General features: G+C 39.0%; 1 protein-coding gene across 5 annotated transcripts in view; it reads left to right on the top strand.

Annotated features, from left to right (window-relative positions):
- Positions 1–24,747, top strand: part of Bmpr1a (bone morphogenetic protein receptor type 1A) — a 90,424-nt gene that overhangs the window by 20,299 nt on the left and 45,378 nt on the right. For 2 of the 5 annotated variants that reach the window (XM_029468796.2, XM_021181625.3), the window contains exon 2: positions 22,450–22,563. The exons of 1 other annotated variant lie outside the window; for it this stretch is intronic. The gene's annotated coding sequence lies outside the window, so the exon portion shown is untranslated. Of the gene's footprint in view, positions 1–22,446; positions 22,564–24,747 lie in introns of all 5 variants that reach the window. 2 more of the 5 variants (XM_085828548.1, XM_029468794.2) reach the window with 1 other exon arrangement.

The raw sequence follows: 24,747 nt of genomic DNA, 5'->3' as shown, positions 1-24,747 counted from the left end.
CCAAGGATTAGGATGGCCTGTCTTTTCAAGGGTCATCATTAGCTACCACAATCTGGATTGACTCGTGGCCTGATGTATGCCAGCTAACACTTGCTCTTGTTATTGGACTGGAAGCAGTTAGGTCACTGACTTCATTTCTTTGCTAAAAGAAGGTGATACTGCTTTCCAGCATGTATTGGAATAACATTTAAGACTTGGTCTAGAAACTAAAGTTCAGAGGTGCCCTACCACATTCTTGTGTTTGTCTTACATACAAGTATGTGACTTGACTAGCTCACAGAGCTGCACGAAGAAGTACTTTGATGTTTGTTAGAAAGCTTTATAAGTTTTTTGTTTTGTTTTGTTGTGTTTTTTTGTCAGTTTTCAGAAAATTCTTTACATCTTTGGCTAGCAGGGTTTTCCTTAACCTTTAATACGTTTTCAGATAAACTTATTTCCTTTATTATGGCAAGTGGAAAATGATTTAAATAAAACTAAAAGTACTTAAACTTGCATGATGCTTTGAGTAACTAGTCTGAAAATCCAGATATATCTGTTTAAAAATCTTAATTATTTTCTTTTCTGACAACTTCTTAGGAGCTAATTACTGTTGTCATTGTAGAAGCAAAATCAATACTAAGGTCATTGGATAAGTAAGACTAATTGTTCTTAAAACACTAGTTGGAGTTTTAATGTTACATAATGGAATCACAGTAAAATCTTAGTTTGTAATTGGCTGTCTAGGTATCCAATGTTTGGCTCTCAAATATCATTACATATTAAACAAAAACCACTCTTTAAAAAACGATTGGATTTTCCCTCCTTAGCTGGTAACAGTAAGTCCTTTTCTTCATTAACAGCACAAAGATGTGGATTTTTATTTTTATTTTTATTTTTTTGAGAGGGTAAATTACTGGTGGGTGTTGCTGTGATGGAAAAGAGAAGGAAGAACGATTAAGTTACACATTGTTTGTTCACTGCTAGTGTGGAGCCAGCCTAGAGTGTGCACACGCTTCAGTGTCACACCTGCCAGCCCCTACAGACCACCCTAACCTCAGTATTTTCCAATTTGCTACTTATTTTTCTGCCTAAAGGCCTTTTATATAATTTATCAGGTGAGCAAAAAGATTTTTGTTCAGGCAGAGTTGTTTTAAAAAATAACACAGTCCTTGAGAAGTCAAAAATATTTTAGCCATGCCATTAAATGTAAATTTATCTGTACTTGATATGGAATAAATTTAGAGTCATATTTTGATGAACACTTTTCTTGGCATAAAATAGAGTTGGGTGCATTGATCACTTGTGCTTTAGAACCAGTAAGAAGTACCATAGTAGTTCTGCTTTTGTTTAGTCTCTTGCTGTTCCAGATAAATGAAGACTTTAAAGGGCTTTCACATAAACAATTACTAAAACTCTTTTGTACTATTCTGAGTTGTAATTTGGTGTTTTTTTTTTTTTCTAGCCCAGTTTTAGAGTATCAATTTTTCAAAAATATTTAGTCTTTTAAATATTTTTTGGTTATTAAAACTTAAATGTACTTTATAAATATGTTTATATGCAGCTGGTTTTATTTCTGAGGGTTTAAGAGGTTTATTATTTATAAGCTGATTACATCTCCAACTAAACACTGCCAACCATTAAGAAAATAATTTGGGGCTGGAGAGATGGACTGCTCTTCCAGAGGTCTTGAGTTCAATTCTCAGCAACCACATGATGGCTTACAACCATCTGTAATGGGGTCTGATGCCCTCTTCTGGTGTGTCTGAGGACAGCTAAAGTGTACTCATATACATAAAATAAATCTTAAAAAAAAAAAAAAGAAAAGGAAAGAATTTGTTCTCTGTTACAGAGAAACCCTGTCTTGAAAAACTGAAAAAAGAAAGAAAAAGATAAAATAAATTTCCTTATGTCTAGGTCATGTTAATCTGTCAGTTTGCTTACTGTTCTTCTGAAGAAAGTCACTGAAATTAATAACAAAATTATGTCAGAGATGTCATATTTATATCTTTTTAGTATTTTGATAGTAGGTGTTACATCCCCCTCCCCCACTGCCATCTCTTTTCATTCTGGCTGGTGCTCTACCTCTAAGCTACTTGCCCTGCCCAAGTGCTGCATTTTCTGAAGAGGATATTGTATTACCTTAGAGAAAAGGTACAGTTGATAGACGCCAGTGGAGCCAAAGAGATGTCTTAGCTGGTGAAAGTGCTTGCTTTGCAAATCTGCTCTAAGCTGTATGTCCAGTTCTCATGGTGGAAAGAGAACTCCTAAAAGTAGTCTTTAGCCCCATGTGCACATACACACACACACACACACACACACACACACATGCTCGAGCACACACTCACATCATGTGTGACCTGTGTGGGTGCTAAGAATAATTGAAATGTAAAACGTAGTGCCTGTGCATTGGAACTTGATGTCTTGTTTTGCCTCTCCCATGCAATGTGTGTTCTCCCTAGCTCATCAAACACTTTTTCTTTTTTTTAATATTTATTTATTTATTTCATGTATGTGAGTTCATTGTTGATGTCTTCAGACACACCAGAAAAAGGTATCAGATCCCATTACAGATGGTTTTGAGCCCCCATGTGGTTGCTGGGAATTGAACTCAGGAGCTCTGGAAGAGCAGTCAGCACCCTTAACCCGCTGAGTCATCTCTCCAGCCCACTCATCGTACTTCTAACATAGCACTTTTTTGTGTGCCCAGTACTTTGCTACGATTCTTGGCTCTTTGTTGTGATTCCAGTTCTCCAGACTTATCTATCCTCTGCCTGTCCCTCCTTGTCTGGTAAGTCCCAGCCTTCTTTATACGCTCACCTTAGGACTAACCTCTTCCATAAAGATTTCACCTCCACCTCCACCTCCACCACCACCACCACCTCCACCATCACCTTGTCGTCTTCCTCCTCCTCTTCTTCCTTCTTCTCCTTCTTCCTTTCTCCTCCTCCTTCCTCTTCCTCCTCCTCTTCCACAAGACTCCAGTTGTGGTTCTGTTTTGTTGTTGTTATTGTTATTGTTTTGTGACAGGATCTAATTATGTAGCCCTAGCTGACCTAGAACTCACTGTGTAGACCAGCCTGGCCTTAAACTCACAGAGATCTACCTGCCTCTGAGTCCCACATGCTGAGACTAAAAAGGCATATGTCACCAAGTCTGGCTCTGTGCTTCTGTAGAGGTTTTAATGCCTTTGTGTACTGCTCTTTTTCTTATCATTTATTCTGCATTTCAAATTGGATTTTTAAATAATGAACTAGTTACTGTTTATATATTCACTGTACGCCAACTACTGTATCATTGTGAGTTTTAAAAATCATCTAGCCGAGCAGGTGTCAGCATCTATCTGAGATAAGGAAAGTGAGAGGCAGCAATACCGTTGAGGAAGGTCAGATAGACATCTTCTTTTCTCTTTGGCTTATCTTGCACATATTGCATACTAATTAAATTGTATTGTATCATTAATTGTATTATTGTATTAATAGGCATGTGGTGACTAGATAACTCATTTTTGTTTAGGCTTTCCTTTAAAGATGTTTTTTGGAAGGGCCAAAAGAAATGGTCTGCTGGAATTTGAGAATTGTTTTTTCATTCTTCAAGTTGCATAGTATTCTTGAGCACCATGTTTGAAATCCCCTTGGTGAGATTTATTTTATCCAATTCTAATCGATTGGAATTAAGGCCCAGCTTGTATACTTTTTTTTTTTTTTTTTTGAGACCAATTACATTTTTTTCAGCTTTGTAAGCTTTCAGGTAAGTGGGAAGTTTTACTCTTGGGCTTTGTTAGAACCTGGCACATGTGCTTAGTGACTTCTTTGTGGCAATGTCAGTGTTCCCTCCTGCCTGTCTTTCTTTTTTTCTCGTCCTCTTTAATTATACTAGTATAGTAATTTAGGCGAGTGGCACTTCCGGCACTTGGAAGATAGAGGCAGGTGGATCTCTGAGTTCAAGGCCAACCTGGTCTACAGTGTTGAGTTCCAGGATAGCCAGGGCTACACAGAGAACACAACAACAACAATTTTAAAAGCTTTGTTTTTTCCAAAGTTTTCTTTTTAAGAGGCCTGGGAGAGGAACTTAATAACCAAAAATAAGAACTGACTTCAGTTTTACTTGAGTCAGTAACTGGCTAAATTAATGATCAAAGAAGAACAATAAAACCAGGGAGTATTGAATGAACTAAAGTTAAGGTTTTAGTTGTGTCCCCCCATTTCAAAGACCATTGTTCAGAACCATTACTTTGTGTTTTTAGTATTTTGATTTAAGATGATTGTAATGAGATTTAATGAAATCTATCCAAGGCAAATCTAAGCACAGTTTCTGCTGGGTAAAAACTGAGCTTCATCTGTGTATGAGGTGAGATGTGGACCGTAGGACACTTCATGCTTTAGTAAAGTGTAAAGTGAAAGTGCTTGCTAATGGCAGGTTTGTTGGTACTTTGTGAGTGGACGTGGCATACATCTCTAGGTACAAGAAAATTCTTTTCTCAAGAGTAATTGTGAGTTTAAAAGCAAATTTCTTATTCACGTCAGACCAGTATGAAAATATAGATGAGGTCTATAACATAAGAAAAGGGAAACTTTTTTTCTTAATGGCAGCTCAGAAATAGATCTTTTTTTTTTTTTTTTAATATTTTTATTACATATTTTCCTCAATTACATTTCCAATACTATCCCAAAAGTCCCCCATAGCGCCCCCCACTTCCCTACCCACCCATTCCCATTCTTTTGGCCCTGGCATTCCCCTATATTGGGGCATATAAAGTTTGCAAGTCCAATGGGCCTCTCTTTCCATTGATGGCCGACTAGGCCATCTTTCGATACATATGCAGCTAGAGACAAGAGCTCCGGGGTTCTGGTTAGTACATCATGTTGTTCCAACAATAGGGTTGCAGATCCCTTTAGCTCCTTGGGTACTTTCTCTAGCTTCTCCATTGGCAGAAATAGATCTTATAGCATCACTTTAAGTTTCTGAAATGTATGTAATTGAAAAGACTCATTAGTATTTCTGCCTGGAAGAAAGTTATTCACACCCCTATATACCTCCCCAAATCACAGACCTAGAGGTTGCAAACCAGTGACCTAGCAGTTGGATTTGACTGGCCAGCATCTTGCTGTCTCTCCTTTTCCCATGTGCACATGTTTTTGAGACAGGGTCTTACAACGTAACCCTGCAGGCCTCACACTCACAGGTGTCTGGCTGCTTTTGTCTGCCAGTGTGCCAGCATGCCTCGCTGTTTCAATTGTGGGGGTTTTGTAGCCTGTCTTTGCCTTCCTTGTGGATTCTTTTTCCTTCCTCTCTTCTTTACTCCTTTTCCACCCGTTCAACGCCCTAACAGGACATAAGAGAGAAAAAAGAATAGAGAGGAAAGGACATGACTAGAAGGAAAGGGAGAAGAGACGAGAGTTTTGACATAGAATAATGTGGGTGCGTGTTCAATTTTTATTGTTGTTTTTATTTTTGTTTTTGTTCTTTTGAGACAGGGTCTTTCTCTGTTAGAAACCCTGGCTGTTCGCTGGCCTCATACTCACAGTTCATTTGACTGCCTCTGCTAAAACCAAAGATGCCACCTTGCTCGGCTAGAATATTATATTCAAATAAACATTTCTACCCCTTCCTACAGAACAAAGCTTGACTTATAAAGTGATTGGACCTTTGGAGGTTCAAATAAAACGTAGATTCAGTAGTCAGTGATTGGAAGGGGAAATTTTTTTTTTTAACTTTGAAGTATGTTGTATTTAAGTTTTTTTAAAACTTTTGCAAAGGGTTTGTTTGTTTGTTTGATTGATTGATTTTTTTCAATACTTTTCTCAGTTGTCACTAACCACAAAAGTATAACTTTGAATAAACCCACCCCTTCTCTCCCCACTCTTCCCCTCTCTACCTCTTTTCAAGACAATTTTTGTGTAGTCTTTTCTGGCCTAGAACTTGCTATGTAGAACAGGCTGGCCTCTGCCTTGAATTCACAGAGATCTGCCTGCCTCTTCCCTGCCTCTTCTTTTTTTAAAAAGGTGGCTAGAGTTAGAGTTGACGGATCTTCAAAAACAAAGTATACACTTGATTGAAAAGGGTATCTTGAGAAAGGATCCTATCAGAATGTTTGAATTTACTTTTATGTCTGACTCTATGGTCTATTGGTAAGATTTTGAAGGCCTAGATGAATGACTGGAAGGTAAAATAAAGGGTGTTAGTAGAAGATTAAAAATTACAGAGGAATGTAATAAAGAAAAAGCTAGTCTGTCAGCTGGGTGGTGGTGGTGCACACCTTTAATCCCAGCACTTGGGAGACAGAAGCAGGCAGAGCTCTTGAGTCTGAGGCCAGCCTGGTCTACAGAGTTCCAGGATGGCCAGTGCTACACAGAGAAGCCCTCTCTGGGGCTGTTATTTGGTTGAATTCTGTATTATTTTAATGGCCTTCCAGATCTGTTGGGAGATACTAGAATGAATTGAGAGGCACAAAAGCAGCTTCATATAATACTTCCTCAAATGTTTGAGAAAGGTTTTCTTTCTCACTGAAAAAAATTAAATTACATATAGTGTGTATCTGTTTTCATGGGAGTGATTTCTTTCCTTCTAGTATGTGGGGCCTGGGGATTAAATTCAGCTTGTCTACCTTGGCAACACGTGTCTTTACCTACTGAGGCATGTCACTGGTTCCTCTCTGTGAAGGAACATTTCTCAGAATGTAGATGTGTTTCAGGATCTAGTTGTGTTTCTACACACACACACACACACACACACACACACACACTTTTTTATTTTAATTAATTAATTAATCTATTTATTTATTTATTGGTTGTCTAGGTTTTGAGACAGTATTGAATGTAATTCTTTGTTTTTTTCTATAGCAAGGAGTATTTCCCCATCAATCTTTTAAAGGCCTTTTGTGTTTTCTGTAATTTAAATGATGTACGTTTTGGTGTAAGCTAGTTACAGTTGGGTTCTTCTCTGCTTCTTTTCTAAATGGGGTGGATTACGCTAGCACCCTTCTCTTGCAAGGATAGCGCTGTCCCTTTTTCAGAATATTTGGAACCTGATAAAATCCTAGTGGGCTCACCTCTGCTAACTAATTCACCTTATTAAGAAGAAAAGAATGTTCCTGTTTGGTGTTGTGGTATAAAACTGCACTGACACAGAAAGATTGCCATGAGTTCAGGAGCAACCTATGTAAGAGATCCTGTTGTTTCCTTAACACCCAGAAAGAAAAAGGTCTAGCATATTTCAAAATGGTTCCTTTCCACCTTCTTCTTCCTAGAAGGATGAGAGAGAGTACCTACTTTGTAAACCTAGCCCTGACTGCATGAGCCTCCTCTCCACCCTTTAGGGTGCTTCTTGTTGACAGCACCTCACGTTTGTTTCCCTATCCTGGCGCTGGCTGCTGAGGAATTGTATTTATGAGTTTCTGCTCTGGTAAATTGTGATCCTCTACATATAGTTGTCTGTCTCTAATTTTGGGAACAGTGGTTTACCCCGCAACATTACTATTCTGATAGATCTTAAGAGAGTTGTTGACTTTCAGTTTGGTCAGCTTTTTAATTGTTAAGTCTGAGTGGTGGTTTCCAAGCAAATTACATGCTGGACTAGAAACTCAAAGTTGGTATTTTCTTTTTGGACTGTAAATTTAAGTACAATAGATGTTTTTAAATTAGGTAATTATTCTGTAATTTGTAGTACTCAGATTTTATAATAGAAATTTTAAGGCATTCTCTTCAACATATGTCTTTTATTAAGGTAGTTCCTGGTTTAGAAGGCAGGAATTACTTCCAGAAGTATTTATTGACTGCATCAAGATTTATCGTGCCTTTAGTGGTGTCTGAGGTTGCATGTTACCATACAAAACTATACTGTACTTCTATGGCATTCTGATAGAACCTTTCAGACACCCAAATCAGTCCAGTTTTATCATTAACAGTACTATCATTTATATATTTACCACATACCTGTTCACCTGCTATTCTGATACCTTCATCTGATTTAACTTTCTTCAGGGGATGGAGTCACGTTACATGTCTAGGCTGCTTTTGAAATCCTTGGTGCAGATGTTCTTACCGAGGTCTTCAGGCTTAGCTGGGATACGGGTACATGTTACCCAGTCTGACTTCAGCTCACTGTTTTATGTATTGCAAATTAAGTTGCTAACGTTAGATATCTCAGCAGATACATCATTAGTTTTGAGGTAAACATTTATTTTCATCTTTAGGGAAGACTTTTTAAGTTGGTTAAGTGAAGTTAAAAAATATACCTTTACTTCTGGCAGTTTTATTCCCTTAAAAGTAGTTCAAATGTTCAAAAAGTAGAGGAAACATTCTTTCATAAAATACACTTAATGCTCACATTTTTTGATGTTTGTACTAGTGAAATGACAACTTATATTTGTCCCAACACCTGTGTGTTGTGGGTATGCATAGCACCTCTATTCACAGTTACTTCAAACTGGGAGCAGGGTCTGTGATCTTTTGTAGACAGATGGGGAACTGGTACATCTACACCATGAACTGCTCCTGAGGATCAACACTCCACCCAAGACCTAGTACTTGTGTAGACCCAGTTCTATAAAGTGGAAGAGTGTTTGTGGAACAAGGTCTTGCTATATAATAGCCCTGCCTCTCCTCAAACTCATAATCCTCCTGTGTGTTGGGATCAAAGATGTGTGCCACCATATCCTGCTAGGAAGAATGTTTCTTAACGGGAGTCATTGTTGTGAAGTTCAGTTAGAGTATGTGTGAAGCCTATTTTTAAATTAAGAAGTGCTATAGTTCTATTAACACCTTCCTTTTTGTTGTTGCTATCATTTTCTTAAATGTGCATGCAAAAGAAATTATTCCTTTATAGTGCCTCTGGAGTTTCAGTTTAATTTGTAGTCTAATTTTTGGTTTCCTAAATCTCTTGTCTTTTCCCTCTCTTCTTTATTCCAGATTATTCATGGTCATTCCTTCTACTCCTAATATCTACACTCCTGTTCTTGTTTCTCTTTTTTTTATCCTCCGCCCCCTCGCCTGCTTCCCTCCTTTTCCCCCATCCTTCCCTGTCTTCTTCTTGGGTCTCACTATGTAGACCCTGTCATTGTGAGATTCAGTGTTGGCATATGTCTATAGTTCTGTTTCTTTCTGTTGAGGATTAGTGTTCCATTAAATTTATGTGTTAAAGTTCATTTAAAACCCTTTGCTTATCAAAAGACATGGATTATTGGTGGCAGATGAGTGTAGATTGCTGTTTATAATCATATATAGGTTTTTCCTTTTACATAAGATTTCATTTCAGTAAATAAAAAATCTAGGAATGGCCAGTGAGATCAACCAGTGGCACTTGCTGCTAAGCCTAATTAGACCTAATCTGAGTTTCATTTCTCTGGGACCCACAAAATAAGAGAAGAGAATGTGTTCCCGAGAGTCACCCTTTACATCCACTTGCATGTCATGACATACCTGCGTCTTCCCCAATACGGAACTAAAGTAAACAGAACAATTTAGGAATCGTGTGCTAGTTTCTCCCTCTCCCACAGAGAGAGAGAGAGAGAGAGAGAGAGAGAGAGAGAGAGAGAGAGAGAGAGAGAGAGAGCGAGAGAGAGCGCGAGAGAGCGCGAGAGAGCGCGAGAGAGAGCGCGCGCCCATCTGTGTCTTCTGGCCTCAGACTTGTGGTGATTTTGACATAGATGTTTGGGAACTAAATTTGGATTCTCTGTAAGATAAGCAAGTGCTCGTAACTCTTGAGCCGTCTCTAAAGTTAAAAAGAAAAGAAAAAGAAAAAACCCACCAAACAAAAGCAGTGCATATATGTAGAAACCTTACATTTTAAAATAATGATTTGAAGTATAGTATAATTAATATATAAACAAATGCAGTGGTTTATTATCATAGTATCCAGTATATATAATTATATTATTATACCATTTATATGATTGGCAGTTTAATAGTTTTTTTCCACCAGTAGTGTCACAAACACATGAATGGTACATTGCACTAGCTCTGTTGTAAAAGTCAAAGGCTATAACTACACAAGTTTTCAGCTCTTTATAGGGCCACTTTTATGTATGCAGAACATTGTTGACAGAGTAGAACAATATATATTACCTTTTTTTTTAAGCTTATTCATTGATGAATACTTGGGTTGCTTTTGCATTTTAGCCCTGTTGCATAATACCTATTATGCACACAGTTGTAAAAATAAGAAAGTACTACAAACAGTTGTACATCCGCATATTGGGATTTATAAGAAAAGGAGTGATTCTAGAAACATAAAAGCTAACAAGAGTGGCTCATGGGAAAACGAGAATCTGAGTTGATTAAGGAGAGTGAATGGGGAATTAAGTCTCCTCACAGAGTGACCCTGGGCCTAATGTCTTTACTGCTGAGCTTCTACCCAACAAAGCAGGAGCACCACCAGGCCCTGTCAGACTTCTCCAGAGAAGAGGAGGGAATACCCAGGTCATTCTGAGACCAACATTACCTTACATATCAAAGCCAAAAGAAGGCAGTGCCAGAAAAGTATGTACAAATATCACTCATGGACACCGGTTTAAAATCCTGAGTAGAGGAACTGGCAAACCTTCCCCTGCCTGATCTTTAGATTTCTTTCAGTTGAGTTATCTGTTTGTTATGAAATGTGCAAAATGTACAAAGGTGAAGTGTCAGAGGAGTTTTCCTAAGTGAGGGCAGTGGTGCATACACAGTGCATACAAAGTAGTGTGTACACAGTGATCACCAAATAGTTGCAGGTCAGGAGTATTGCTGTTCATGACACCCACACACCCGCATACCCACACACCCACACCAACACACCCGCACACCATTTGTTGAGGAAGTCGTTTGAGTCAGATTATGAACTTGAGAACTAACATACCTAAACTTCTAAACATACCCAAAATCCTGTATCTGCTATCTCCTTGGTCAGACTCCATTAAAAAAAAAATTACTTAACCATATTGAAATCTAGCTAGGTAATTGAGCTGGCTAGTCATTTGTCAACTTGATAAAAGCTAGAGCTGTCTATAAAGAGGGAACCTCTCCAGCTGTGGGCATTTTCTTAGTGATCAATAGGCCCAGCCCATTGTGGGTGGTGACATCCCTGGATTGGTTGTCCTGGATTCTCAAGGTAGCAAGCTGAACAAGTCATGAGGAACAAGCCAGTTAGCAGCAGCCTCTGCAAAACCTCTGCATCAGCTCCTGCTTCCAGGCTTCTGCCCTGTTTGAGTTTCTGTCTTGACTTCCTTTGATGACAACAGTATAGAAGTGTAAGCCAAATGAACCCTGTCTTCCCCACCTCGTGTTTTGATCGTGATGTTTTGTTGCAGCAATACAAACCCTAACTACGACAGTAATAAAGTAGGATACCGTTTTCAAGAAGACATTTTGGTGGAGGTTGTGGCACATTTATTTATAACTACATCCCCAGGCCTAGATTAGGTCCTGGAAGACAGCACTTGAAAGTGATGAATAACATGGAATCATTTAGAAAATTAAATGGGATTGTGTATTACAAGACATTGGGCAACAAAATTATAAATTGTGTAAGGCTAGCCACAGGTTAAGTACCAGTTTCTATTCTGCTCTTCTATTTCTGCAAGTGGTCTCACACATACAATGAAAAACTTGATAGCTGGTTAATGTTTAAAAGCCAGCCTCCCTCCCTCCCTCCTTCCCTCCCTCTCTCCCTCCCTCCCTCCCTGTCTTTGTGTGTAGGTGTCAGTTCTCACTTTTCACCTTGTTTGAGACCAAGTCTCTCATTTGCTACTGCATACACTAGGCTAGCTGATCAAGCTTCCAGGGATGTTTTTGTTTCTGCCTCTGCTGTCTCCATAAGAGTGCTGTGATTACAGATACGGCTGCTGTGTTCAGGCATTTTGTGGGAATTCAGACTCAGGCATAGCAAGCACTTTACTCATGGTGTGCTCTCTCCAGCCCCAACCTACTTCTATTTCTAAAGATTTATCTATGTGTTTTCAAAAATGTCATGTTTCTTAATAGCTTGCCTATGTTTGGAAGCCTTTCAATTACAGGAAGTTAAAGATGTTTGCTATTTGAGGTTTCTAGAAAACTCTGGTATTAAAATTTGCTTGAACCCTGGTGCTTCCTTTGACCATGTAGCTCATCTTCTAAATGTAAGAAGTAGGAAGGCTATTGTGGTTATTGTCTTTATGATTACAGTAAGGTAGTAACAGTCCCTAGACAGACCTGTATTCTCTAGTTACCACCTTTTTTGTTTGTTTGTTTTTAGTACAGGAGGCCAAACCTAGGGCCTCTGTGTGCTAGACAAGCATTCTATCACTGAGCTACACCTTGAGATTTGGATTTCCTAGTCTTTTTTTTTGTTTTGTTTTTTGTTTTTTTTTTTTTCGAGACGGTTTCTCTGTGTAGCCCTGGCTGTCCTTGAACTCACTCTGTAGACCAGGCTGGCCTCGAACTCAGAAATCCTCCTGCCTCTGCCTCCCAAGTGCTGGGATTAAAGTCATGCGCCACCACCGTCCAGTGGATTTTCTAGTCTTAGTGAGTGGCATAATCTATGTTACCAACTGTGGGACAACAATTTGCAGCTGCTCCTTCCAGTATGTTGTTTTGTATGGTGTGGATTGTTTCCATAATTCCTGACCATGTGATCAGAGAGATCGTTCTACCATCTCTGGGAAAAAGTTTTCCAGCAACTTTCCCTCACTGTTCCCTGCTTGTTACTCTACACCTCATTCCTATTCTTTTGATTTTAGAAGATGACTTCACTTCCTACTTCAACAATCTTGAGGCTACCAAATTATTGTCAGTTTTATTTCTTTCCACTTTACTCCCAAGATTTTCATTGTAAATCCTTTTTTTCTCTCCTGCTTAACAGTTTTCCTTTAATTTTTTTAAAAAGGATTTGTTTTATTTATATGTGTGCAACTGACTTTATGTGTACCATGGAGTTCAGAATAAGGCATTGATTGGATCCCCTGGAACTGGGGGCCCATGCAGTAATGAAGTGCCCTGTGGGTTCTAGGAGCCGAACTGAGGACCTCTAAGAGCAACAAGCTCTCTTAACTACTGAGTCAACTCTAGCCTCTCTCTGACTTTTAAATTTTCATGGTGTATATTCCTTGTACATGGAAAGTGTTAAATGAGGACATTTTCATACGGCTATGTGTTGTACACCAAGTATATGTCCTCCATACTCCCATCTGTGCCTTCTCCTTGTCCCCTAGACAACTTCTCCTCGACATGTTGGGACATGCCATATAGATACATATCTATAAAATAAGGAACCACAAAAATGATAAAACACAAAATACATAGTTTGTGAGACATGTAATTCACTTAATGATTTTTCCATGTTTGCATCCATTTTCCTGCAAAAAGCTAATTCTAAAAAAATTTGATGATGAATATGTGCCACATATTTTTTGACCCGTTTCCTTGTTGCTGATGCCTGTGTTGGTTCTGTAGCTTAGCTATTGTTAATAGTGTTGCAGGCATCTCTGTGACATGTTGCTTTGGAGTCTTCTGAGTAAATAAATACACAGGAGTGACATAGCTGGGTTGCATGGTTGAACTATTGTTTTAGGGTTTTTAGGGCCTGCCATACTGCTTTCCATTGCTGGACTAGTTTAGTTTCCCACCAACAGTGCATGAGGGTTCCCTTTTATCCAACTCCTTAAATGACTACCATTGATTGGTGTGGAGTCTCTGTCTAGTCTCTGATGTCTCATGAGGTTGTCTATAGTATAGAATGAATAGGTATGCTTCTCTAATAGGTTACTTAAGGAACCGAACAAGACAATGAATCTGTAGAACTTAACACATAGAACTGGCACGGTGTTCAGTAAATGGGGCTCAGTATTATCTGTCACTGTTGCCAGGCCATTGTTCTTGTTTGTTTTTCCCAGACAGGGTTTCCTTGTATACCCTTGACTGACCTAGAATTCACTTTGTAGACTAGTCTGGCCTTGAACTTACAGAATTCTCTACCTTCTAAGTTCTGGGATTAAAGACATGTACAACTATCACAAGTGCCATGGCTTTGTTCTTAAGCCAGCCGAAAATGTTTGATTCAGCACTGTTACTAATTCCTGAGTGGTGTTTCTGTCATTGCTTGGATGCATTCTGAGAATGCTAGTAGTTGACTGTACTTAGAAGTGTTTGCTGTTTGACTGGTAATATTTTAAGAGTGGTTACTTTTCTGGCTCCTTTGATCCAGTAGTTCAAGGTCAGAGGGTTGCAGCATGTAGCAACAGAGGCAGGATTTGAACCTTGGATCTCATGTTGACTGTCGAGTTCCGTGCTCTGTTTCTTTTTTTTTTTTAAAGGTGTATTTATTTATTATATGTAAGTACACTGTAGCTGTCTTCAGACACTCCAGAAGAGGGCGCCAGATATTGTTACGGATGGTTGTGAGCCACCATGTGGTTGCTGGGATTTGAACTCTGGACCTTCGGAAGAGCAGTCGGGTGCTCTTACCCACTGAGCCATCTCACCAGCCCCCATGCTCTGTTTCTTGTGTCCATCACTACTCTGCTTCCCAAAAGAACTGCACGTGCACCACAGCTGTTGTGGTGCCTTAGCTGTTCGGTGCTTCTGTGTGGACATGGGCTGTGAGGTTTTTAACGCTGTTTGAAGGATACTTCAGTGGATGGTGATGTCTGCTGTGAACATGGGCCTCTGAGTGCATATGGGTTATTGTTTGTTTGTCTGTCTGTCTGTCTGTCTGTCTGTAAGGTGTGCAGGTACCCACAGAGGCCAGAAGAGAGTGTCATATCCCCAAAGGTTGGACTTGTAGGCAGTTGTGAACAGCTAATGTGGGTATTAGAAATAGAGCTCTGGTCCTCTCTGGAAGAACCACAAGGACTCAATCTCTGAGCCACCTTTCTAGCCCTGTTGGTGTGTTTATCTGTGTCAGAGACACATTGATGGTTCTTCTCCACTAGCTTAGAATCTGAACCCTGAGTGGACCTAGAACCCATCAGAAGGCAACCTTATCTTCTTGGTGTTCATGTGAACCCACTTCACTTTCTCCTTATGGCTTGATGACTCATGTTCATTTAATGGAGCTTGCTAGCAGGAAACTGTCTAAAATATTAAAACATTTCTACAGTATCTATAGAAGTACCATAGAATTAACAATTGACACATGTTTTTAAATTTTCTCTTATTGTCTCATTTTCTGGTTGATAGTAGTTCTTTTATGAAATTCAAGCATAGTGATCCTTACAAATTTAGCCCCAGAGAACATGGCATGGTTTTTGCAAGTTCAGTAGTTCCCTGGCAGGTAGTTGGATTATGTGTATTATGTTGGGATAGTTGCTTCTAATTATCTGTCTGAAACTCTCCCAAGACTTGTTGCTTCCTTATGAAATCTTGATCGCCCTAGCTGCTGCTCATCCTGTATACAGGCTCCTCCCTTAGGCATGTGACTCACTGTTTGAAAGCTGGGACAGTACAGTCATTAAGTACTTGCCCCTCATTATATAGAGATGAGAATTTAATGTAGGCTTCCTATCTAACACTGTTTCCCAAGTGTTTACCCCTCTGTTGACATGTAGCAGGCACTCCTCTACCTCACCTTCTGAAGAAGTCTCTGCACTGGTTTGTCCCCCTTGTCAGAAGGGATTAGTTTGCATATCCCTATATAAGGGATGGATTTTATAAGGGTCAGTTAGCAGAAAATAGCTTTATTTTCTGTAGTATTTTTATGTTTGGGGGGGTTTCGAGACAGGGTTTCTCTGTGTAGCTTTGACTGTCCTGGAACTCTCTCTGTAGACCAGACTGGCCTTGAACATAGAAATCCGCCTGCCTCTACCTTTTTTTTTTTTTAAGATTTATTTATTATTATATGTAAGTACACTGTAGCTGTCTTCAGACACACCAGAAGAGGTGTGTCAGATCTCATTACGGATGGTTGTGAGCCACCATATGGTTGCTGGGATTTGAACTCCGGACCTTCGGAAAAGCAGTCAGTGCTCTTAACCGCTGAGCCATCTCTCCAGCCCCCTGCCTCTATCTTCTTAGTGCTGGGACTAAAGGCATGTTCCACCACCACCCATCTTTAAAAAAATTAGTTGTACTTCATTAGAAAATAAGTCTATTATGAGGAGGAAGTTTGAATTCTTCTGTTCTCTGAATAGGACATTTAGAAATAATTGCACTTGGCTTGGTGGCACACAGCTGTAATCCTGGCATTTTAGAGTATGATGCCAGGGGATAAGTTTATTATCCTGGGCAACTTCACTTAAAAGTTCAGGTTCAAAGTGAGGTCCTGTTTAAAAAGAAACCCAAAGGAGAGAACAGAGGGAGGGTGGGTTTTAATGCGTTGGTATAGTTATATCTCATCCCTCAATATCAAGTAAAATCTTTGTATGTTAAGTGTAAAATAAACAAACTGACCCCCATCTCCGATGCCCTTGCCTCGTGATTGCTTATTACACATAGTTGTGTGATCCATCTCCCCCCCCCCCCCCCCCCCGCAAAGTGAATAGAACATTACTTCATTCCAGATAGGGAGCATGCCACAAATGAAAGAAAGAGTGCCACCCAAGTTTGGTGAACCAGTGAGCCTATTGGGGTTACTCAGGAACATGGCCAAGACTTAACAGAAGAGCTACATCACTGCAGTTCTCTGGGAACAGTTTCTTACTGCTTATTATGAAACTCTTGGTGAGGAGCTTCGTAAGTCTTGTAAGTTTTGTAAGCTTCCTAAGTCTTATGAATTTCCCTTCTCTCTGCAGGATCAATATTCTAATTAGGAAGACATAGTAATACAACAGAAGCATAGGCATAATCTTTAATATTTTAAGAGCAATTTAAATTTTTAATCAATTTATAAGGAATATTTTGGGGTTAAAGATACGGCTTTGTGGTTAAGGGTACGCTCTACTCTTCCAGATGACCTTGGTTTGATTCCCAAAACCCACATAACTATTCATAACCATCCATAACTGCAGATGCACTCTTGGGGCTTTAGAACTCATTCCTGGTGACCTCATTTTATTGTAGTCTTTTGGTATTTTCAGCATTGGTACTTTTCATAAATTTAATTACAGTACTAATTACAAGTTTCTTTATGATTAGGAACGTCCAGCAGTGGATGTTGCACTTAGTAGTCTAGAATTACTTTCTAGTGATTTTTTTTTTGGATAGTAGAAATTTTACTGTCTTGTAGCTCTATTCATAGAATCTTGTTTGATGGTGCATTTACATCTTAGCTAATAATAAATACCATTGATAATTTCTTAAACTCTTTACAGAAAAAGGGTGGTATGTATTTCTCTACTGACTCTGTTTAATGGGAAAGGAAAGATGATTATCAAGTATGCTAACTTATATAGAAAAATTAGGGTTGCAGGGTAAATTGAAGCGGAGAGGTGGTTTTGTGGGACTGGCTCTGCTGCAAGTTTCCCCTAGTGCAGCTGGCATTCATCAGGAGTAGGTAGAGGAGGGGCGAGAGCAGAAGGGCACGGAGCTATCCTTAGTGAAGACAGAAGACTCAAAGTTGGCACAGGAGTTGCTGCAGGTTTCTTTAGTTTTGTGCTACAAGGGCTCCTTATTCCACTAGAAAGCAGAAGCCATTGTGGCACTGAAGTTCCCTTGAATGTTTTCTTTGTAATTTAAAAAAAAAAAAAAAAAGCTGGGTGTAGTGTACACCTTTAATACCAGCATTTATGAGGCAGGAGCAAGTGGAACTTGGTGTGTAAGAGGCCATCCTGGTCTACATAGTAAGTTCCAGAACAGCCAGAGCTGCATAGTGAGACCCTGTCTCAAAAAATGTATCTTTATATGTCTGTGTGAAGGTATGGCATATGTGTGCAGTGCCCATGGAGGATGGAAGAGAGAGAGTGTGGGTTCCCCTGGACCTGGAACTAGACATGGTTGTGAACTCCCTGAGGTGGATGTTGCAATCCAAACTCTGGTCTTCTGGGAAAGTAGTGAGCACTCTTTAACTGCAGAACCATGCCTCTAATTTCCCAGAGAAGACTCGTGAGGACCATTGCTGCAACAGCACTGCTTCAGAGGCTTGCTTTACAATAGAGGTGAGGGATTGAATTTATCTTCAAATGCAGCATGGGCCTAGTGGGTGTCTAGAGCAAGTCAGCAGGGTATGGGGGTTTATGAATGGAAAATGACTAAGAAGAAACTCACAGGCTAAACAGATATTTTGCTAAATCTGCATAACAGGATTTTTGCTGAAGTCAGGCCAGAGTCAGGGTGATAAAGCATCACTTGAAAGAATAGAGAGGAGAGAGGGACTTGATCAGATATGAGGTAATGGAAGGTCCTGCTAAGTTGGCTTAATTTAAGACTGGATTTTATGTGAAGGCAAACAGGTCTGCATGAAAGAAAATTTAGAGAAATTTGGTCAAGCAGAGAGCCTTTGTCATGTTTAGGATTACATGTGCTTGGGTGGGTGTTACTTAGGGTGTTTTAGGAAGCCGTGGATGGGAGAGACAGGCTCTTCCTATGTAGTCTAGACTGATGTGGAACACATCGTCCTCTTACCACAGCTTTCTGGTTACTAGAAATATAGGAGTGTCCCGTCATGGCCTGATAGACATGTCAGTTTAGTTTTAGAAGAAATTGCTAGGCAGGAGAGACAGCTGGGGGTGGGGTTGAAGAATATTTAAGAGCACTTGTTGCTCTTGCTGAGGACTAAAGTTCAAGTCCCAGGAGTAACCACATGGCAGCTCACCACTGTCTAGAACTCCAGTTCTAAGAAATCCAACACTCTCTCCTAGCCTTTATGTATATCAGGCAGGTACATGGTGCATACATGCAAACAGAACACTCATACACGTAAAATAAATTAAAATGAAAAAAAAATGCCAAGCTCTTGTCCAAAATGGGGGTGCTATTTTGCATGTTCATCAACTATATTTGAGAAAATCCATTTTTTCACATTTTGCCAGTATTTAGCCACTGTGTGAATTTATCTGTCCTTATAGGTGTGTAGTGATATCTCTATATTAATTTGTATTTCTTATAACTAGTAGTCTTTTATTTACTTATTTGCCATTCATATGACCTCTTAGTAAGAATTTTGTCACTTACAAAAACTATTTTCTTAATGAATGTTTTTTCTTTCCACTGTTGAATTTGGTTGGTTTTTCCAGTGCTAGATGTTGAACCTAGAGCCATGTTGGTTCTACAAGCACTCTACCACTGAACTGCACTTCCCCCAACCCCCGTTGTTGAGCTTTGATGTGACTTCATATATTCTTGATGAGTCTTTCTTACTTGTGTACTTTGTAAATATATTCTCCAAGTTTGTATCTTGCTCTTTCCCTTCTTAAAAAGATCTCTTGTAAAGTAGGTGTTTTAAATCTTAAGTTATCAGTGTAGTTTAACCACCACTAGTGCCTGGGTGTGTTTATAGTAGTAATAAGAGTATTTGCTGGGGCTGGAGAGATGGCTCAGTGGTTAAGAGCACCAACTGCTCTTCCAGAGGTCCTGAGTTCAATTCCCAGCAACCACATGGTGGCTCACAACCATCTGTAATGGGATCTGATGCCCTCTTCTCCTGTGTCTGAAGACAGTGACAGTGTACCCACATATATGAAATCAATATGGCCGGAGTGAGCAGGGCCAGAGTCGGGGGAAGAGTATTTGCTAAGCATGTGCCAGGTCCTGGATTCAATTCCCAGTACCACAAAAATAAACCAATGGAAATCCATTACCCCTACAGAAACTCAAGAATAAACACTAGTATGCATAATACAATTGTTATTGACCCTAAGTGTCTAAATGTTACTAGTAATTCTTGTATTAAGGTTTGTTTTATACAGTACAGCATAAATCCATCTAAGCAGAAACTTAAAATTACTTTAAGTTTCTCTATTTTAACATGCTTGAAAATTTTAGCCCAAAATCTTTGGTTAAAAAATTACATTTGTTTGGTGTTTGTCTTGTTGTTGTTAATTTCAGTTCATTTTTGTATGTTTTTGTTGTGTGCATGGGCATGTGCCACAAGTGTGGAGGTTAGAGGGAAACTTGCAGGAGTCAATTTTCTCTTTCTGATATGTGGGTTCTGCGGATTGAACTCAGGTTTCTAGGCTTGGCAAGCAAGCACCTGCTTGCTGAGCCATTTTACCAATCCCAGTGTTTGATTTTTTTTTTTTATAAGTTCCCTTTTTGAACACAAGGTTAAACTTGAACACGTGAACATTCACGAGTGAGGAAGGATGTGTGGACAGGGAGGGGGGTATATTGTGGGACACACTACAGCTTCCAGGAGATGTTTTCTGTTTTGTTTGTGTGTTTTTTATTGGGGAAGGGTTTGTAAGGGTGGATATGAGGGAATGGAGAGATGCATGATGTGAAACTCTTAAGTCAATAAAAAGCTATTAAAAAAAAAAAGAAAAGAAAAAAAAGCCAAAAACTTGTGAACACATATTTACAGTGCTAACAGTGACCTAGTAAGTTAAGTGATTTGGACCATTTTGCGTATGTAAGTCCTGTATCTGTGCTTGTATTTATAGAGGTCCTTCTGCAGTGTTTGGATTTCTCGTATACTGTAAAAACTGATCTGCAGACCTGTACTGTGAAGCAAATCTCACTGTCTTTTTTTACTTCTGAGGGACAGAAAGATTTTCTCAGTAGGCTGTAAGATTAGGTTTGTTTGTTAAGATTTATTTTAGTGAGTGTTTTGCTTGTATGTATGACTGTGCATCACATGAATTCTTGGTGCCTGAGGTCAGAAGGAGAGGTCAAATCCCCTGGAACTGGAGTTACAGATGGTAGTGAACCGCCATGTGGGTGCTGGGAACTGAACCCAGGTTCTGGAAGAGAAGTCAGTGCTCTTACCTGTGAGCCATCTCTCCAGCCTCCAAGATTAACTTTTTAAATTTTTGCTTCTGAAATTATTTTTCTGTTATTCACCTATGAGAGTATAACAGGAGACTAAATAATTTTGACTTTGAATTATGGTATATTTGGACATTGGGGGTGGATAATGTGTTTCTTCTCTTTTAAAAAATTAATTTTAAATTTAGCCTAAAACTCAAATCTTTCTTAGCTGTGAAGAAATGTTATAATAATTAGTGTTGTAATAAGCAATGGTTTGCGTGTTATTCGTCATTTAATCCATTGCAATTATCTGGTAAAGTGTTTAAATAAAGGTACATCAATGGCCTCTTTTTACTTTTATGTAGGTTAATGTAACAGTGATTATCTCACTTCTGTTTGGAGTGGACTCAAAGGCCCTCCAACCCCCTAAATGATTTTAGAGTAAACTTTGTGCTGTTTCTCAAGTATTATATATACACGTGTGTGTGTGTGTGTGTGTGTGTGTGTGTGGTTTATTTATTTAATCGACTTAGGGGAAATTTTTCTAAGATATAAAGATTTTGGATTAAAAAAATAAAAACAACCCTTCAAATCTATTTTTCTCTTCCTTCATTTCTTTTTTTTTTTTTTTTTTTTTGGTTTTTTCGAGACAGGGTTTCTCTGTGTAGCCCTGGCTGTCCTGGCACTCACTTTGTAGACCAGGCTGGCCTCGAACTCAGAAATCCGCCTGCCTCTGCCTCCCGAGTGCTGGGATTAAAGGCGTGCGCCACCACGCCCGGCTCTTCCTTCATTTCTTAGTGACATTCTAAGAGTAGATTTGAAAACTGCTGGGGCCTGGTTATGTTGTGGATAATGATAGCATTGAGAGGACCCAAGAAGGCTCCTAAGTGCAGACAGTGTTACTAATAGCTGTCAGGGTCTGCTCATTTCTTGGACAATGAAAGATTTCGCTGTGGCAGCCCATCTGCTGAGTGGACTCTTAAAGACGATTGCTGTCTTCTATGTTGGACTGGTCTTGAGTTGCCCCAGGTGATGTGAATTTAGTTATTATTGCCAAGACTGTCAGACCTCAGCATATGTCATATTGAATGGTCTGAAGACAAAAGGATTGACCTTGTGATAGGATATAGTTATATTCATATTGCTTTTGAAATTTTCCTTCTGTATGAAACATAGTACTTTTCCTCTTTGAAGTTTTAATTTAAAAAAAATTCAATGAAATTGTTTTAAATCTTTACGCTAGGCAGGGGGATGATGATGAGTCCCAGGACAGCCCTGGAGTCCATAGTGTAAGTGAGCATGTATATTTTAAAATAAATTAAAAATTGTTATTGTTTGCCACCTTGCATTTTTGTAAATGTCCCTTGAAGCAGTAGGGTCTTTAAGGACAGTGTTAGTGTGTATGGACCCCCTCCGTATTAAACAAATAAAAAATTTCAGGCAGTCTACAAGAAAGGGAAAAGTGAGATTGCAAGAAAATTGTTTCGTGTTCTTTTAGTTGATTTGTTTTTAATTGGTATTGTTCATTAAAACCTAAGTTTAACATAAACATTTGTAGCTAATTGCCTCGAAGATCGCACTGTGTCATTTCCCAAAGTACTGTATCTTCTTTGGCTAGTAATTGTTCATTGACTTTACTTTGAAAATGAATAATTTTACCTATGAAAAAATTTTAGTGCTCTTTTACACATTTTATTCTGACATTAAAAGCTTTTTCTTAAATAAGTTTTTTTTTTTAAAGCAGATTTATGAAAATATGCATCGCTTTGATACTGTCTTGGAATTCATGAGATGGAAGCATAGGTCAAAGCTGTTTGGAGAAATTGGAACTACAGTTTTATCTAGCCACATCTCTGAGGTAAGGAAAAGATTAAAGAAAATTAAGTCATTAAAAAATGCTTTCTTTATCACTGAAGGCAGACTGTGTGTACTGTGTCCACAAAAATCTTCACTTGTGGTCCTTTAGTGTCCTCGTAACACCAGAGCTTTGTGTTAACTATTCAGCTCCTTGAATCACCTTCCTTACAAATTAATAATTTTAATATATTTTTGTGTTACAAATAGGTGGTAACCTATTAAGAACTGCCTTGAGATCCAGTTTTGTCTGTGTTAGTCAGCTTCCCTTAGTGTCATGAGGCATCTGCGGTAATTAACTTATAAAGAGGAAAGATTTATTTTGGCTTAGAATTCTGAGTGGCCTTGTTGCTTTGGACCTCTAGCAATGCAGCACATCATGGCAGGAGTCCGAGGCACAGCAGATCACTAACCTCCCAAGCACCCAGTTCCAGAGGAAGGCTGGCTCCAGTGTCCTTTGCAGAAGCACACCCTCACTGACCTGATTGCACTGTCTCACAGTTGTGCTTCCCTGCACCCCAGGCCTTACTCCTGTACCGGCAGGGGATATTCAGCTAAACCACAGTGTTAACAGTCTTTTGATAGTCTTCAGTGACATAGGCTTTAGTGATAACTTTGTCCTTCATTTGGATGACTTGTGTACTACCATATAGTTGTAACTGTTAATAAGGTAATTTCTAATCTAGGTGATTCAGAAACCATTTCTTTCATTTTAAAGAGATTACACAAGAGACACAAAACTGTAAGCAACATACATGAAAGTCTTTCACGACCAACTCCATTGTTCTTCTCCCTAAGTTCCCTTTCACCTGTCTAGTGTCCCATCTTTTGTAGTCAATTTATTGGTCTGTTTATGTATTCCCTACCATCTTGAGTTACTTTTAATATCTACTTGTATGAGTTCCTACAGAAGATAGAACATGGTGTTGGAATCCCTGGAAATGGAATTACAAGTGATTGTGAGCCACCTAGTGAGTGTACTGGGAACTGAACTCAGATCCTCTGGAAGAATAGCAAGCTTGCTATTCTCTCATAACCACTGAGCCATCCCTTCAGTCTAACTTCTTGATATTCAAATTTATTCTTATAAAAGTATGCATAATGAGAATACCTACTTACAAAGCATGAGGATAAAGTGAAGGATGTAGAACAGTTCTTTTATTAAACTGATTTATTTATTTATTTATTTATTTATTTATTTATTTGTTTATATATATGCCATGGTGCATATGTGGTCAGAGGATATCTTGTACCAGGCAGTTTTCTCCCTCCACCATGTTTGTTCTAGGGATTGTACTCAGGTTATCAGGCTTGACAGCAAGTGCCTTTATCTACCAAGCAATATCACTGACCCAGTAGAGCTTCCTTTAGCGGGGGCTTTCCTATGGTACTAGGAGCAGTGCTAGGCATTGAATTTGTGCCTGCTAAGCAATTACCGTACCACTGAGCTACCTTCCCAGCAGTTGGAACTCTTAATGTTGACACTAGTATTGATTTTATTATTATTGAATATTACTAATACAATTACTGCTAGGACTCTTCATTTTTTTATTTTTATTTTTTAGTATAGAATAGACTTTATTAAGGGCATGGGGAGGGAAGTTAGGAAGGTAGTAGAGGCAGAGAAATGCAGAGAGAGAGGGAGAGTAGTGAAGTAGAGGAGTAGAGGCTGGCTGTGAGCTTAGAGAGAGGGGGAAAGGAATGGGGAATGGGCGAGGGGACAGAGCAGGAACAAGAAGGGAAGAGCAAGAAAAGAACGAGAGGACTCTTCATTCTTAATATTATTTACTTGTGACATTATTTTTACATGGTACAACTTTGTGTGTGTATGTGTGTATGTGTATGTTTCATGTCTTTTCAAAGTACTAACCTTTGATTTTATAGATGAATGCCACTTTTCTGATTATATATTTAATAAATTTTAATATGCTGACTTCCTTTGATAACCATTCTTGTTTTCTCATATATTTTCATGTATATATGTGCATATGTCTGTGTGTGTGTGTGTATACTTTTAACATCTTTGTTAGTCATTCATTGCTTTGCCCATGTGTCTCACAAAAAGGGAGGAGGACTTTATTCATAGTCATGGTTTCAGAGATTTCAGTCCATAGTCCTTGGCTATGACGAGGAAACGCATGATGGTGTGGGAGTGTGTGGTGGAAGAGATTCTTTTGATGGATAGGAA

This window comes from Mus caroli, unplaced genomic scaffold (assembly GCF_978045245.1).
Source record: "Mus caroli unplaced genomic scaffold, Mus_caroli_1 scaffold_12, whole genome shotgun sequence".
NCBI classification, from domain to species: domain Eukaryota; kingdom Metazoa; phylum Chordata; class Mammalia; order Rodentia; family Muridae; genus Mus; species Mus caroli.
Note: the sequence above shows the minus strand (reverse complement) of the source record. Positions and strands in the feature narration are given on the sequence as shown.